The sequence below is a fragment of the Microcebus murinus genome, chromosome 10, assembly GCF_040939455.1.
Source record: "Microcebus murinus isolate Inina chromosome 10, M.murinus_Inina_mat1.0, whole genome shotgun sequence".
In the NCBI taxonomy this organism is placed as follows: domain Eukaryota; kingdom Metazoa; phylum Chordata; class Mammalia; order Primates; family Cheirogaleidae; genus Microcebus; species Microcebus murinus.
In genome coordinates, this window is record NC_134113.1 from 79,629,969 (window position 1) to 79,646,866 (window position 16,898).

General features: G+C 33.2%; 1 protein-coding gene across 5 annotated transcripts in view; it reads left to right on the forward strand.

Moving 5' to 3' along the window:
• The window catches only part of SOX5 (SRY-box transcription factor 5), a 1,016,716-nt gene that overhangs the window by 265,686 nt on the left and 734,132 nt on the right, over positions 1–16,898 (forward strand). The window lies entirely within an intron of this gene.

Consider the following 16,898-nt stretch of genomic DNA (forward strand, 5'->3'; position numbering starts at 1 on the left):
AGACCTTGTGTTGAAAATCCTTTTATATGGCCGGGCGCGGTGGCTCACGCCTGTAATCCTAGCTCTCTAGGAGGCCGAGGTGGGCGGATTGCTCAAGGTCAGGAGTTCAAAACCAGCCTGAGCAAGAGCGAGACCCCGTCTCTACTATAAATAGAAAGAAATTAATTGGCCAACTGATATGTATATAAAAAATTAGCCGGGCATGGTGGCGCATGCCTGTAGTCCCAGCTACTCGGGAGGCTGAGGCAGAAGGATCCCTCGAGCCCAGGAGCTAGGCTGATGCCACGGCACTCACTCTAGCCTGGACAACAAAGCGAGACTCTGTCTCAAAAAAAAAAAAAAAAAGAAAATCCTTTTATAATCAGTCCCTTGGCTAACTACGGGTTTTTGCAGTGTGTCTAACTGCAGAAAAGGCTGGAGGTGAGGGATTTTGCTGTTGAGAACAGGTTTATCTTTAGTAAGGTCGAAAAAGAAATCTTTTGTTGATAACTAAAAAGCATAATGAAAAAGTGGTTTTCTTGCATAGTGACCTAAAACTTATTTATTCAGTAATCTGCTCTTAAAGTTTTATGACTTATGTCTCTAGCACTTCAAGATACAAGTATATTTGTGAAAATCCTTAGAACCAATGGTAGTCATTACCTTCTTTAAAAACTAACTCGTTAAAATCCTAAATAATGTTATTAAAATATCCATAAATAGGGCCGGGCTCGGTGGCTCACACCTGTAGTCCTAGCACTCTAGGAGGCCGAGATGGGAGGATTGCTAGAGGTCAGGAGTTCGAGACCAGCCTGAGCAAGAGTGAGACCCCGTCTCTACTATAAGAGAGAAATTAATTGGCCAACTAAAAATATATATAGAAAAAAATTAGCCAGACATGGTGGTGCATGCCTGTAGTCCCAGCTACTCTGGAGGCTGAGGCAGGAGGATTGCTTGAGCCCAGGAGTTTGAGGTTGCTGTGAGCTAGGCTGATGCCACGGCACTCTAGCCTGGGCAACAGAGTGAGACTCTGTCTCAAAAAAATAAATAAAATATCCATAAATAGGCTTCATATATTTACAGACATGTGAAATAATATATAAAAGAAGATATAGTGAATAATGGGTTTTTTGTGCTAACAAAAATAGGATAAGTCACAAATGAATTATTGTAAACATCAAACTTCTCTAGTTTCACAAGTAAAAAACCAGTATAAATAAAATTACAAGGCAAATGACAAAATGGGACTACTATTTCTAATAAATGTGGGAAACATCAAATGTAAAGAGCTGTTACACATTATAAGTTTCTATCCTGGAATATAAATTTGGTGAAGTTCTTACAGTGAAAGAATAGGAGAATGGATATTAGGGCCTAACCGGCAGTATCTTACAGTTTCACTTCCAAGAATCTAACTTAATGAAATAATTAAAGGAGGAGACAAAATTTATGCAAATATGTTCATTTTTATATATTTATAATTAGAAGAATTGGAGATTGACTAAACTGTTCAGCAACAGAGCAGTGGTGAGATAAGTTTGAGTACATTCATATGATAAGATATTATGTAGGCAATAAAATATTTTTAAAGAATTTTTAAAGACATGAAATTATGCACAATGCAATGTCAACTGAAACAGGTCAGAATCTACACTAAAGATACAGGGTATTTTCAAGTTTGTGTTTACATACATACACACATGCACACACACATCCACATCCACATGTACATATATATTCATGTAAAAACAGAAAAAAAAAGACCTAAAAGTAAGTATATCAAATAAAAAATAGCTTAGAATCATGGAATCATGAGAAGTTTTAATTTTCCTCATAGTTTACAATTTTTCTTTACACTAGTATGATTTAAAATTAAGATTTGAGAAATACGAAAGGTATGGGATTCCAGCAGGTGTACATAAGTTGCTCAGTGCCTCTGTTTGTTAAAATACTTTATTTATGCCTATTCAAGGAGAGATGAAACAGTCTACCTACCCATCCTTTTTGGCTGTTTTTCCTGAAGTCAGGTTGGAATGAGATTTGCTGCTCAGTAGAGCCACACAACCACTTTAGAAATCTTGATCCTATTGCAGCCTGGCTGCCTCTTTTGGGGTAGGGTAGTTTGAGGCACTGTGCTGCAGTTCAGAGGGATGGGACCAGCACATGAAGGTTCCTGGTACACATGTCAATTTCAAAGGCAACATGCAAACCTTAACAGACTTCTTTTTCTTCTGTATAAACGGAAGAGGTTGAGTAGAGCAGTACTAGATTAAGAATATTTTTCCTTCTTTTTAAAAGTATTTTTAAAAGTGTTCTTGTGACCTTAAAATATTAGAGGAGTGAGAATTTAAGCTAAGTGAGAAATCACAATCAGATAGCAATCTGTGAAAACAAATCTTTGTGGAAATTAGAGTGAAAGCATTTTTCCTTCCTGAACCTAAACTGACTTTACTCTTTGAACTTAGAAGTGTAATGTTTAGAAGCATAGACAAATGGTTTGAGTTCAACTCCTGACTGTACTACCCACCACACCGTTTATTGTTGGGCTTGTTCCTTAACCACTGTGCCTCAGATTCCTCATGTGTAAAAGGTAAATAATAGTGGAAAGGTAACTATATCGTGCAAATACTACATGGACATAGGTGTAATTAGTGTTTATAAGCCATTAAGTAAAATAGACTTTAAAGCCCTAACCATTGCAGGAGATAAGATTCACTTTATAAATGATTAATGTTTCGATCCAATAGGAAGATAGAATAATTTTAAATCTAAATGTCTCAAATAATATAACCTCAAAATATATTAAGGAAAATTGGCAGGACAACAAGGAGAAATAAATACATAACAGCAGTGATAATGACTCATTTCTCTTAGTAATTGATTGAAATAAAATAGAGAGAAAAATTGGTAAGAATTTATTTTTGAAAGACAAGCTGAAGAAACTTGACCTCATGGACATAGGTAGAACCTTGCATATAGTTGTAAAATTCACATTATTTTCAAGCACACACGGAACAATTACAAAAATTGACCATATTCTAAGTCAATAAAAAAGACTTAGTAAATCAAGTCTCAGCCATTTTCAAATAACTGAAATTGTACCATAATGAAATTAAGCAAACAATATAAATAAAGCTAGAAATGTAGTTTCACAATTAAAAAGAAATAACAATGGAAATTAGAAATATCTCAAACTAAACAATAATCAACATCCTACATATAACAATTGTTGAATGCCTATAAGAAGCATTTACTGGGAAATTATAACCTAAACAAATGTATTATAAAAATGAAGAAGTAGGCAAGAATTCATCTCAAGAAATTACAAAGCAAACTCCAAAATAAATTGAAAGTAGAAGAAGAAAGAAATTAATTGAGGTAAGAACAAAATAAACAAGTGGAAAGTAGTTATATAACAGAGAGGACTAAGAAAGCCAAAAATTGATTATTGGAAAAGACGAATAAATTTTCCAAACCTCTATTGAGATAGAGCAAGAAAGCAAGTGATGAGGAACTTATAAACAATATCAGGATTGAAAAAGGAGACATCATAACAGATGTGCAGATACGAAACAGCTAATGAGAAATAGTCTGAATAACTTTGTTAGTAAATATGAAGAGTTGGATGTATGGAAAAATTTCTAGAAAAATATAATGGCAAAATTTACTGAAAAAGAAATAGTTCTATAACCATAAAGGAAATGTAATTCAGTAATCAAATATCATCCTACAAAACAAATTCCAGACCCAAATGGCTTCACAGGCAAACTCAAGGAAGAAATATGTCTAATCTTATATAAGTTTTTTTTAAGAATTGAAGAGGTAACATTCCCGACTCATAAGGACCATATAATCTCAATATCAAAATAGTATCAAAAAGGGTATATACACATCATTTCCTCTCATCATAAGTGGAAAAATCTTCAACAAAATATCAGCAAATCAATTCAGCAATAGATAAAATAATTATTTATTATGACCAACTTCATTTATTCTAGAAATGCAAGGTTTGTTAACATGTAAAAAACTACATAATACAGATTAAAAGAAAATTATCATATGATCATTGCAATAAGTGCAAGGAAATCATTTAATAAAATTCAACATCTATTATTTCTGGTTTTTAAAAAAATCTTAGAAAATGAAATTCAGGGAGGAACTTCCTTAATGTGATATAAAATATCTATAGAAAACATAAATTATGGTAGTAAAATGTTGAAAGCTTTCCTTCTTGTTCTTTTCCTTCTTTTTCTTATTCTAGATTAAGAATACTTTTTCAAGAACAAGACAAGGATATTTGCTATCACCATTGCAATACAGAATTTTTCTAGTAATCCTAGCCAATGCTAGGTAAAAGCAAGATAAAGAAATAAAGTTAATAGGATTGAAAAAGACACAACCAACTATCATTATTGGCAGATGATAGGAGTTAATAAGAATTTTGCCAGGCTGATACATACAGTATAATATCCAGAAATCAACTGTATTTTTATATGTCAGCATCAATTTTTATCTCGTTTCCAGTAATAAGGGATGTAAGTGATAGGCATTATCTCTCTGAGGAAAATTGTGAAACTTTGCTAAATAATATTTTCAAAGGTCAAAATAGATGATGATATACCATGCTCATGGACTGAAAGGATCAACATTGCAAAGCGGTCCCTTACTCCCAAATTGATTTATAAGTATGATGTCATCACAATCAAAATGCCAACCGATTGTTTTGCTTTTATTTCTTGTTATCTTTTTGTATGGCTTTGTGTGTGTGTTTATGTGTGTGTGTGAAATGTAACAAGTTGATTCTCAAAGGCAAAAGGCAAAGAATAGTCAAAACACTTTTTAAAAGAGAGAAATGGGCAGGAGGACTTGCCCTAGAGATTATAAAGTTCTATTAATTCAGAAAGTGTGGCATTGCTGCAAGGGTAGACAAGTAGACAAATGAGAGAAAATAAACAGCCTAGAAACAAATGCTTACAAATATGGACACTTTATTTATAGTGAGAGTGGTACTTCAAAACAATAGAGAAATAAAATTTTTAATACATGTATACTATGAAAATTGATTTTCTATGTAAAAAATGAAACTGGATCTCTACCTCGTATCATGCACAAAAATCAATTGTTCGAAGCCTAAGTGTAAGAGGTAAAAGAATCAGTATCCTATTAGAGACTCTAAAAGAATAACCTGGGAATATGATCTGGAAATACAGAAGGATTCCTTAAGCCAAGAAAAGCACACATCGGAAGTTATTGTTTTGTTTATCAGAAAGCATCAGATAAAGGGTGAAAAGACAGGATATAGAGTGACAGAATAAATGTGCAAAACATCATTGATAAAGTCGGTATTCAGAACAGACTTTTTAAAACTACAAATAAATGTAAAAATTCACATAATCAAACAGAAAAATAGGCAAAAGAAGAAATAAAAATGCCCAATATGTCTAAATGCCCAACATATGAAAAGGTGCTTAATCTCAGTAGTAATCAAAGAAATACAAATTAAACCAATAGTGAGATCCATCAGAACAGCACAAACTAAAATATCTAGCAATTCAAAGCATTGGCAAAAACGCCAAAGCAGCAGCAACCCTCATACAGTGCTGGGTGCAAATTGGAACAAACACTTTTGAATATAGTACCTGGAAAAGTTGAAATTTATAGCCCCTGCACAAGCAGCAGGAATTCTAGATAAACATCCTAGAGAAATACGTGCATACGTATATCAGAAGACATGTATGAGAAGGTTCACAGGAGAAATATTTCTATTTGCCAAAAAACTGGAAACAACTCAGTTGCCATCAGCAAGTTGGAAAATTAGAGAACCATCATACAATGAAACACGAAGTGATAAAAATGGAAGAATCTTAGTGCTGTAATTGATATTGGCTGGAAAAATCAAGACACATCAGAATACATGTAGGGTGATTCCAGGCAAACTAAATTATATTGTTTAGGAATGCCTTGTAGATAGTAAAGCTATAAAGAGAAGCAAGGAAGTACTTCTGTAAAAGCCAGGGAGTGCTGAACTCTAGGAAGGAGGAAAGAGTTTGAACTGAGGGGAGGGAGAATTTAGGGAACTCTTCTGATCCAAGCGAGGGTACCAGCAATGTCCTGTGCGGTAGTTATGTGGGTGTGTGCTTTCTTACCATTTGCTAAACTGCACATATTCCGTGCATATACTTTATAATAAATAAATATTAAGATAATACAGCAAATAGTTGATGTAGGTTTTATTTGTTTCTTTAGTGGTATTTTATGTTTTAGGAGGGAGATATATGGTTGCAAATAGCATAAATTAAACTGAGACATCTTTCAAAATTAGATAACATAATTTAAGATGCTTGTGAAGAATTTCCCACATTGGAAATGAAGACTAATAGAATAACAAAATAAGCGTTTATTCTTTCCAGTATTCTTTTTCTAAGAAATGTGATAAAGGATATTAGGCATAGTAGGATATTAGATTGAATAGAAATAAATTGTTTTCAGAACTATAAAATTATGGATATTTTATTTATACACATTTTGAAATACTCCCTGTTAAAACATCCTTTCCAACAAATCAGCAATACCCACAAAAAGGCTTAGTTGAACATCAGCTTATATACTGATTTGACCAAAAACAACGTGACTAAGACAAAGAACTTCACATAGGTATTATATATAAATCTGAGACTTTTGTGGAGGTAAATTGAGGTTAGTGGTTAGTCATACCATGGTGGCAGTATTTTTTTGTTTTGCTTATCTCCTTTTGTATTAACATTCTTTCAAAATGTCACTGCATTTATAGTTATTTGCTTTAACCATTTAGCCAGTTAATAATTTGTGATACTAAGTGGTTGTCATTTGTGCATGCCTTATGGTCACCTTTCTCTTTTACTTGCAAATAAGCAAGCTCTTTGCTTTAACTATTTATCAAATCCAATCACTTTTTTTCCCTCAGTCACCCTAATCTAAAAAGTAAAATGCTTTATTGCTTGAAAAAGGCAAATAATCCCAATATACTGTAAATTGTCAAGTGAGTTCTGTATAATTAAAGATTACCCTGCAATATACAATTTTTAAGGCATTTATCCCGACAGGGTTCACTGGCCTTTGAGAATGAGCCACTTTGTTGACAAATCTATCATCTAAATTGTACAACATTAGTGAGAACTCTGAACAGCACACACTTACATTTTAATGTGGATGGGAGCTAAAAAAAAAAAAAAAAAAAAAAAGACCAAAATAAAATACTGAATATGATTGAAGTTGATTTTTAAAAGGTCTGCCACCTACAGATAAAAATGTGCATTACTCTGAGCACATAATTAACAAAACTGAGAGACCATGGCCAAATCCAATGAACCTCTGAAATCAACACCCTGGTTATTATTTTAAAAAAGAAGGCATTGCACAAATAAAGCCTCCTGATGCTACATACCTGTCCAACTACCTGTTCCTACTCTACAACTTTATCCACATTTCTCTAGGAAGATATGGTAGAACTGATTCCTGAAAGTATAATCTTTGATATGTGCATCCTTCGTTTCTTAGTGACTCATTACGTAGTCATACACTTTATGAAAGGTATAAAATTTCTGTTCTGTTCTATTCTTTTCTATTTCTAATTGTCTTTGAGAACCTTTATAAATGATTGTAGATCATCTTTTATTGTACCCCTAAATCTCTTGGATAACACTCCCTTTTTTTGTATACTCTCAGCTTAGTCTTGCCAAGTTAATGAAACATTATCAGTAAAAACACTAGGCAAAGAATGCTAAAGGAATATCTAATGGTACTGTAAGCTCATAATTTTTTTTCTCTACTCAAAATGATTTGTTTAAAAGCCTGATTATGTTTGATTGTCTTCATGCTCTACATGCAAATATTTAATATCTATCTTAATAGATTAGCATAAAATTACTAGGCTTATTTTCTGGGTGTTTCAAGTGTAGATGCATATAATTCACCGGAAGAGTTTTAATAGCACAATTTGAACCGAAGGGTTCATTTCAAAATATACATCAACTTAGGTAACAATGCAGTCATGGCAGAGAAGCTTCACTGTACTGATATTGGAACTAGATATTGCTGCTTGAGTAGTCAGTGCTGATTCACTTGAAGCAGCCCTAAAACACTAGCCTCGTAGGAAATAATGGCCTACATACAATTCTTTGGCTATTCTTTGGGATTTCATCTTCTTCATTGACTAAAAAAAATATATATTGAGTGACAAACACTCAAAATTTCTAGAAAAATTAGAGTCGTATTACTTTTTAAAAGTCAGATAGCATAATATGGTTGTTAATAATTTAATAACACTACTTGAGTATTGTTCTCTTGTTCAGCAATTGTTTATAATTAAGAGGATTTTTACTTCCAAATAAAATAATGCATGAACTATTGACCAAAATCCTTTAACATAATATATGTGAGCGAGCAATTGCTTATGTTTTGTCTTTCTTTAGAATAATAAGCAACAAAGAAGCAGTTCTAATAGTAATCCATTAAGAAAAACCTTGAACTCAAAGTGTCTCCACAGTACTTTCTGTAAAGTTAGAATGCAGAAATTCTAGATTATATAACTTCTCAATGAAAGAACTTTGCCCACAGTCACATTCTGTAATGAAAATACATTCTGCATAAAGTGAAGTTGAACTGCAGAAATCCATTATAAAATGTAATAAATATTTCCTAATTTATAAGTAATTTAAAATCAGAGTGTTTTTTATTTTCTGAAGTAATATCCATATCTGTGCATACTTTAGATAATTTGTAAATAGCAACTTATATTTTATAATGAGTCATTGGTGTTTTATAATATTGTATGATATAACATAACAAAATGTAAACATGATGCTTGGCCTGTAATTAGGGAATTCAACTCTCCTCTTAACATAGTAAAGTTTTTTGATACAGATATCATTTTAGACGTTTCAAATCTGGGTGAAAGGAATGGTTTTATGACAGTTTTCTGAGTATTTAGAAAAAAGTTAAATTTCTATACCAATACCAATACAAATTCTAGAAGGATTAAAGGTTTGAATTCTTAACAAAGGAAACGGTTAAAATACTAAGAAGTGGTGTTGGTGAATATAAGTGAGGGAAGGCTTGGCAGTTTTTGTAAAGCATTCCACCAAAGATGGTAATCACAAAAGAAATATTTTGATAAGTTTTATCACATAAATGCAAAAGTTTCTTTGCATCTTAAATGATAAGACTGACCAACAAATTGAGATCTAAAAAATATATTGGAAGTATTATAGGTGGAGTGATATAAATTGCCATTTTTGTTAAAACTGTTCAACTATTGGCAATTTCATGTGTTCAACATATTCAATTAAAATGTAATTTAAACTGCTTACAAATTAATAGAAAAGCAGAGAACGAATAGAAATATTCAATTAATAGGAGGAAATCAAATGGAGAATAAACATATAATATGTTTGATTTTTATGAGTAATAAAGTAATGCTAATTAAATGTGAGATCATAGTTCATTTAGCAAATTAGCAAAGATTAAAAATGCCACAATAACCAATGCTGAAGAGATTGCAGTGAGATGGGGCTTGCTGTGGCTAGTTGTGTCAGTTGTACGACTGCACTGGAGTTGTTTCACACAGTGCACGTTAAGTCTGCTAATGTTGATGCTTGTGCTTCTAGGAATTTGCCTACACACATACACACACATATATGCTTAGATGTATATTTATATTTAGCTATACATATATATATATAAAAGAATGTAGTATTTATAGTAACAAAGCTTTGAAAACAACGTATATATTAAAAATATGGGCTCTGGGTTAACTAAACTGTGGATGATGGAATATTAATTTCACTTTTAAATAATTTTGTAATGACATTGGAAACCAGACCTGGATCATAGTAAACATTCAAGGAATGTTTGTTGAATGCATACACACACACATGTGAACGCACACATATACATACACACAGCTGTGTGTCATGCATAGAACAAAAATACTGGATGAATATGTATAAATTCTAAAAGCTTTTACCTGGACTGTGGGATTATGCCTGATGTTTAAAATTTTTCTTCTTCTTTATTGTATGTTTTAGCTATCTTTTACAAATGAAAATATATTACTTTCATTTGAAGGAAAATACCCAATATTTTTTAAACCTTAATATCAATGTAGTAATCTGCTGTATAAACTTATCTAAATTCTTTGTTCAAATGTTTTAATTAGGAAAAAATCCAGAGGAACAAATGTGTTTTTGAAATTTTCACTATATTTGAACTAAAGTCTACATGGCAGGAAAATATGGTATAACAGTGTCAACAAGTTTATCCAGGATTTGCTCAGGAAATTCCCAGTGGTAAGTTGGGGGCACAGTGAATCCAGGGACAGCAGGGTTTAAAGTTGATCTGCTTCTGATACTTGGGTAGTTCTTCATGTCACACCAACTTTTGTCTTCATTCGAATTCCACATGCTTCCACTGTCAATGAGAATAATACTTAAGATTGAAGATTTTTAGAATACTCTGAAAATAAATTCTGGATCCTGTAGATATCATTCCTTATTCTGATATTCACCTTTTGAAAACCATTCAATTTAATCCTTCTGCTACTCTTCTAGCATTTCTATAGTCGCTTTTTTAATGAAGAGGTTATGTCATTGTTTTGAGCATTAATTCATGTCTTTGAATTCACTGATGGATCTACAGTTGGATTTTTAAAAAGTTCACCTGCATTTCCCCTTTATTCTGACACTTTGATAGCCAAATACCTCAAATGACAAAAGCATTATTGCAATGAAATGATCCAGAGGATGAAACAATTTATTAAAATAATATTGATATAAAGAAAAATATGTTTGATAGCTTGCTCAAATGAATTAACCTATTTGAATCTAAAGAAACTCTTTTATAAAATGAATTCTGTGTTCTTCCATTGTTCAACATACTTTAGATGGTTACTTTAAATAAGATAATTTTAGTGCATGAACATATTTCTATTTTTAAACTTTATCTTTACTGATATTAAAATTCATAGTCAAATATTTTAATTTGGGGAATAGGAGTAATTTTTCAACAGAAAAAAATGTGTTGTTTAAAAGAAAATTTATACAGTGACGAGAGATTTTAGAAAGAAGTGACAAACTTAATAAAACTCAATACTCAATATGTTGATTGACCCCTAAATAGAAAATATCCAAATATCTATCTAATGTTACTGGAAAACAAAAGGGTAGGGTAAGCCGGACAGAAAAGGAAGCTCAAAGCAAACTTTAACCTATTATAAATCCTGATAATTGTTATCTTTATCCCTTTCTCTTTCCTGCTTAAGAGTATTGTTACTTAAAAGCCAGAAACATTCATGTCAGAATACCTAAATTACATTAAAAATCAGGCCTCAAGAATATCTATGAGGCAGAAATAATCCAACTATTATTTCTGGTGTAAAAAGTTTTTAGAATAACATCATTTGCCCAGAAGCAGTTTTCCAACCTAATAACTCTTGGAATTATGATCTAAGATTTTGAGAGGATTAAAGATGCATAACTACTAGAAAGTATGAGTGTGCAGGAATGTGACCAGAGGTGAAATCTGATTTAAAAGTTCTTTGAGGAAGTTGTAGTTGGAAACAGTAGTCCTGCAAAAGTAGAAACACTACGTATGTAAATGTTGCTCAGCAAGCTTGTCTTAGTTAAATATATACTGAGTACTTGCACAGTAATCTCCAAGATGTTGGCTAACACGAGTTTTAATCATTTTCTTAATTTTAGCCATGTGCTTCAATTCCCCTTGAACAAAGTATTCGAAGTATATGGAAATAAAGATCAACACATTCTGTATGGATTTACCTCCTTTTTAGTAATTTCTTCACGAGACATTTTGGAGGCAAGGTGTGATGTGCTCCCAGTCTATTGATGGCAGCCCCATTGTGGGTATGCTTACCACCTACCCTCCCTAGTATTTTGTCAGAGGTCGTGTCAAGAGTCAGATGGAAAAGTAAGAGGCATGATGCTTATTGTTCCAGAGGATACAAGAAGGAAAATGGGATCTTTGGCTTCAAAAATATTAGAGAGTCCTGGGGTGATAGGTGGAGGTGGGGGTGTAAAAATGCATCAGTTTCTCCAGTGAAAGGCAGAATGCAAGGTCAATAATAGCTAGCTCACTTCTGGGTTCTTCGCATCCACAAGCTGTCCTTGTTAGGCATGCCAGTCAACTCAAGATGAGGTCAGTTTGCCACTAGCTTAATTGTAGGCATTTCATTTAGTGTTTGGCCATAAAGAGAACCTGAACTCGAATTCTTTTAGAGACAACTATCTCAATTTATTGCCCGACAACATCCAGGAGAAACCTAATGGTGACAAACAATATTTAGGAAAAGTAGTTTGAGGGCTATGCAGTTCGAGATGTTCTGAAATCCACCTCTGAAGTGAGGCAGAGAGGCAAAGAAATGTGTCCCTGAATGTCTGTCTTCTAATGATCCCAAGTAAGTGGTTTTTAAGACCTATACTTTATTGTGGTGTCATTGTCCTTGATTGAGGGCTGCTGTAAGAAACGGTCCCATAAAATTCATTATACCTACCAAGAAACGTGTTGCAGAAATGTTTCATTGCAATCTACAGTTTGCAGTCTCTAAGACTACTTGGGAGACATTTCTAACTCCTCTTACAAGTTATGCTGCCCTTGAGCATTTGGCCTATTTTTTTTTTTTCTAATGATGCCTGTGAATTGCATAACTAATCAGTAGGTATCCTTTTTGCCATTCACTACTAATACCAAATTTGAAGTCTCCATAGCCAGAGATATAAACATTTATGGAATATGTTTACCAGAATACTACCCCTCTTCTTGCTTTTATTTCCATTATCTCATATACTGTTCCTTGATATTCTCTGCTATAGTTCATGTATCAGACAAGGAAGAAGTTTCACAGGCCGGAGATGGAGGAGGGAAAGTCTGTGGAGTAGACATGGAAATCCAAAAAGACATAGCTAAGACAGTGGTGTTTGGATCAGGCCTTGAACCAATAGAAATGAGGAGAGAATTGAGATAGGAGGAGCAAAGGTTTGATTTGGCTCAGAAATATTAAGGCGGTAGTGGCACATAAGTCTGTAAATTTCAGGTCATTAAATTCAACCTGAAGAGCTGATGCATAATCTTGTCTACTTTGGTAAATAGTAAGATGCCATTGATTTTTTTTTCCCCATTGGGGAAGTGTCAATATTGAGCATATGCTGTGCCTATGACCTCGAAGATTTCTCTGGGGTGTGATACAGTGTGTGTGAGTTTGGGACAGTGATTGGGAGTGGATTTTGGAATTCAAGAAATCAAAAATAAAATGTTATATGAATATGAAATATAAGTTCCCTAATAGAAACTGTATAAATGCTTTTATTGAGAGTGAGTGTTGGGAGCAATGGCAAATCCAAATAATACAAATTCGATTGAATGACACTTGACTGCAAAGTCCTTAATGGCTCATGTACTCCAAACTGTTGAGTTTGAGTCCATCAGCTACCTATTTTGCTAAAATTTTTAGTCACATCAATCGGTGCACTACAGAGGGCAAATAGTGAAAGTATAAGAGTTTAAAAATATGCTTTTGCTTTAAATATACAGAAGTTATTCTTCTCTCTAAGATTCACTATTTCCTATTCTTTCACATTCTACATTTTAAATCTTAATGACAAGGATATAGTTAATATATACTTAGCATTCAGCATCTTATAAGCACTTTACATGTATCAACTCATTCAACCCTCAAAACTATGAGATATTATTATTATTATCAATTTGACTCTAAAGTTTTAGAAACTGAGGCATGGGTAAATTAAAATGCCTCATTCAAGCTTACACACGTAGAATTAAATAGCTCAGCCACAATTTGAATCTAGACCATCTTGTTCCCAGAGCTCGCACTCTTAATATACTGCTTCATCAGCCCAAAGTTCAGGGAAAGTATTACCTATTTCATTTTTCTCCAATGAAATAAATGAATTCCAGGTAAATTTGCTAGATTAACTGCTAATCAGAATTTCAGCAGTTTAGAATGAGAACAGAGCTAAGAGGCATGTGATGCGACTTCTCATTCCTTGCAGAAACCCTCTTCATGTTATGATAGATACCTTCCCCTCCTCATCATAAACACTTTAAATAATGTAAAGAAATCAGTACTTGAGGAAGTCCATTCCACTTTGGAGCAACTCTGTTAGAAAAGTACACTATCCTAAATCATCTCTTTTCTATGATTTTTATACCCATTAGACATCAATTGAAGTCTATTGGTTAGCCGTAGATATATTGTGATAGTAACCATAGCTAACATTTATTGAGTACTCACCGTGTGATGGGGACTTTTCTAAATGCTTTCCATGAATTAACTCTTGCAACCATTAAAACCATCCTATGTTATGGACACTGAGCTAGAAGGAGGTTAAGTGATTTCCCTGAGGCCCCACAGTCAATAGTGGAAACTAGACTTCTATCCATATGTAACTCAGTACCAAACTCTAGCAGTCTCCTGATTCACTTTCCATCCATCATGCTCCTCAATCAACACCGTCTCTCGACATCTTATCATCTCTTATCAGTGAAAAAAACTCTTCATCATGCTCTTCTTCAGTTTGCTTCCTTTCCACGGAAACACCTTTTATTCTATTACTTCCTACCCACTCCCCCTCCCACCATCTCTACTTATCCCTGGTCCACCAAGTGGACCCTTTTTGGTCCACCAAAGTGGACTACTAAAGTGGTCCCTTTGCGTCTATGAGGTAGGCCCTTTAAACTTTTCTTTCTCATAAGTCCTTATTATTTCTACATCTCTGTCTTTGTGCTTGTAATTCTATTTGGTGTTTTTTTTTTTTACTCTCATCACCACTTTTTCAATCTCTAATTCATCTTTCAAAGTCAAATTTAATACCGAACTTTTTCAAGATGACTTCTCTGTAAAAGACAAAATACCCTTCTCTTGCAAAAATTTTATTTTATGAACTTATGAAATCTAAAATATGCAAGATGACACTAGGCAGGATTTAGGTTGGTTCAGCCTTCCAGCCACTGCTGAAATTCTTTTCTGTCATTCTTTATAGATCATCACCCAACTTGAATGTTTTTAGTGATGGATATTCATTACTTATCAAGCCAACCTGATTCATTGTTGGACACCTCTAATACTTAGAAAGGTTTTCCTTTTAATAAAGTCAAAATTTTCCTCCCTGTAATGGCTTGCCATTGATCTTAGCTATTTCATTTAATCTATTTCATTGACTGTGTTCCATTTAGCACTTGGTAGTATTTTAATTGTGTGGTTCTCAAAATTTTGTATTTAGTTAGTCTGAATAGGCCCTTTAGTTAGGACTCATCATTTACATTTTTCTATTTCCCTCAGTGCTTTACATACTTCTTAGCACAGACTACATATGCAGTAAATACTCAATAAACAATGCACTGAACTATATTAATTGCTTAATATGTGTGTGCACATTTATATACATATACACACACATGTGTATATATTTTTCTCATTTTAGCCTATCATTCACACACAATAATAATAGTGCCCAAGAATAGCTGGAGTAATTGTAACGTTTGCAAAACTCGCATTCTCTATCCCTTTCTTTCTAAACACATACACACACACACATGATTCCACATTGAATATATAGAATGCCAAGTTCCTAAGATATTCAGCTAATTTTTATGTCATACTTCTATGACAAATATTTCAGATACCATAGTCTATTTTGTTCTGTGGGAAACACACCAGATATCTAGATCTATTACCTATCGAGTGGAAACCTAAATAAGATAGTGTCTTAGCTCCTGCAGAGGTAGTCTAGAAGAACAGTTGAGAATGGGGCCTGTGGGGCTCACTAGTCCTTCACTGCTGTCATCTAACTCTGTGATCTTAGAAAACTTCTGTCTTCTGTGACTACTTGTTGCTCAGTTTTCCCATCTCTAAAATTGAGATAATAGTACCTATTTCATAGATAGTTGAGCATTAAATGAATTAATGTATATAAAGTACATAGAGTACATATCTAGACTTCAGTAAATGTTATTATTGCTAAAAAGCACTCACCTAGTATCTGAAAAAATCTTGTAGCTAAGATAATATAGGAAATAGCTATAATGATTCCTAGTGATCAGATTTACTTTATTTTTCACAATTCCATAAACCTTAATTTTCTTCAAGAGAAATTCTTGATTTTTCTCTTCAGTGGAACAGGCAGAACAAGAAGCTTTACTATGTGACAAATAATAGATAACTTTTTTATGTTATTATTAAGAGTGCTATTAGAAAATGGCTAAATAGTTCTCATTCTCGACTTATTTCTAATTGCTAAGGAATTTATTTGTAAATAAATTTAACACTGTCAAAGGAAGGTAGTTTTATAAGCCAATAGTGTAAAATAATAATGTGACATTTCTATAGTATTTTACAGTTCTTACAGTTCTTTCTTTTGCATTATATCATTTAAAATAGCAGAAATTCATAGAGTTGCTACTCAAATGTGAACCGGGCAGACTGGCTAGATTCAGGGAGTGTTTAGAGGCCATGGGCCAAATGCCAACTGTGGCTTAGTTCTCAGCATAGGGGTTTTAAAAGAAAATAAAATAACATATTCAGAGCCACTAGTTGTACAATTAAAAGCACTGTCAACTGACTCCTTATGTGGGGGGCTAGAAAAGGGGATAAATAAAAATTGGAGCTCCAATCCTGTTGTTCTAAAATTTTCATAACTTTAGAGAAATGAAAAATCACCTGGAAAAACTCTGTGCATAAAACATACAAAAGTGTGTTGTATGTGTAAACGTATGTAATAAATGTAGGAAAATATTATTTCTGAAAAATTTGGCTTCTCCAAAATACAAAGCATATGATCAAATGAGAAAACGATTAAAAATTCAGTGATACTGATTAGGAAATTTTGTTTTTCCTAAGGCCTCTCTCCGAC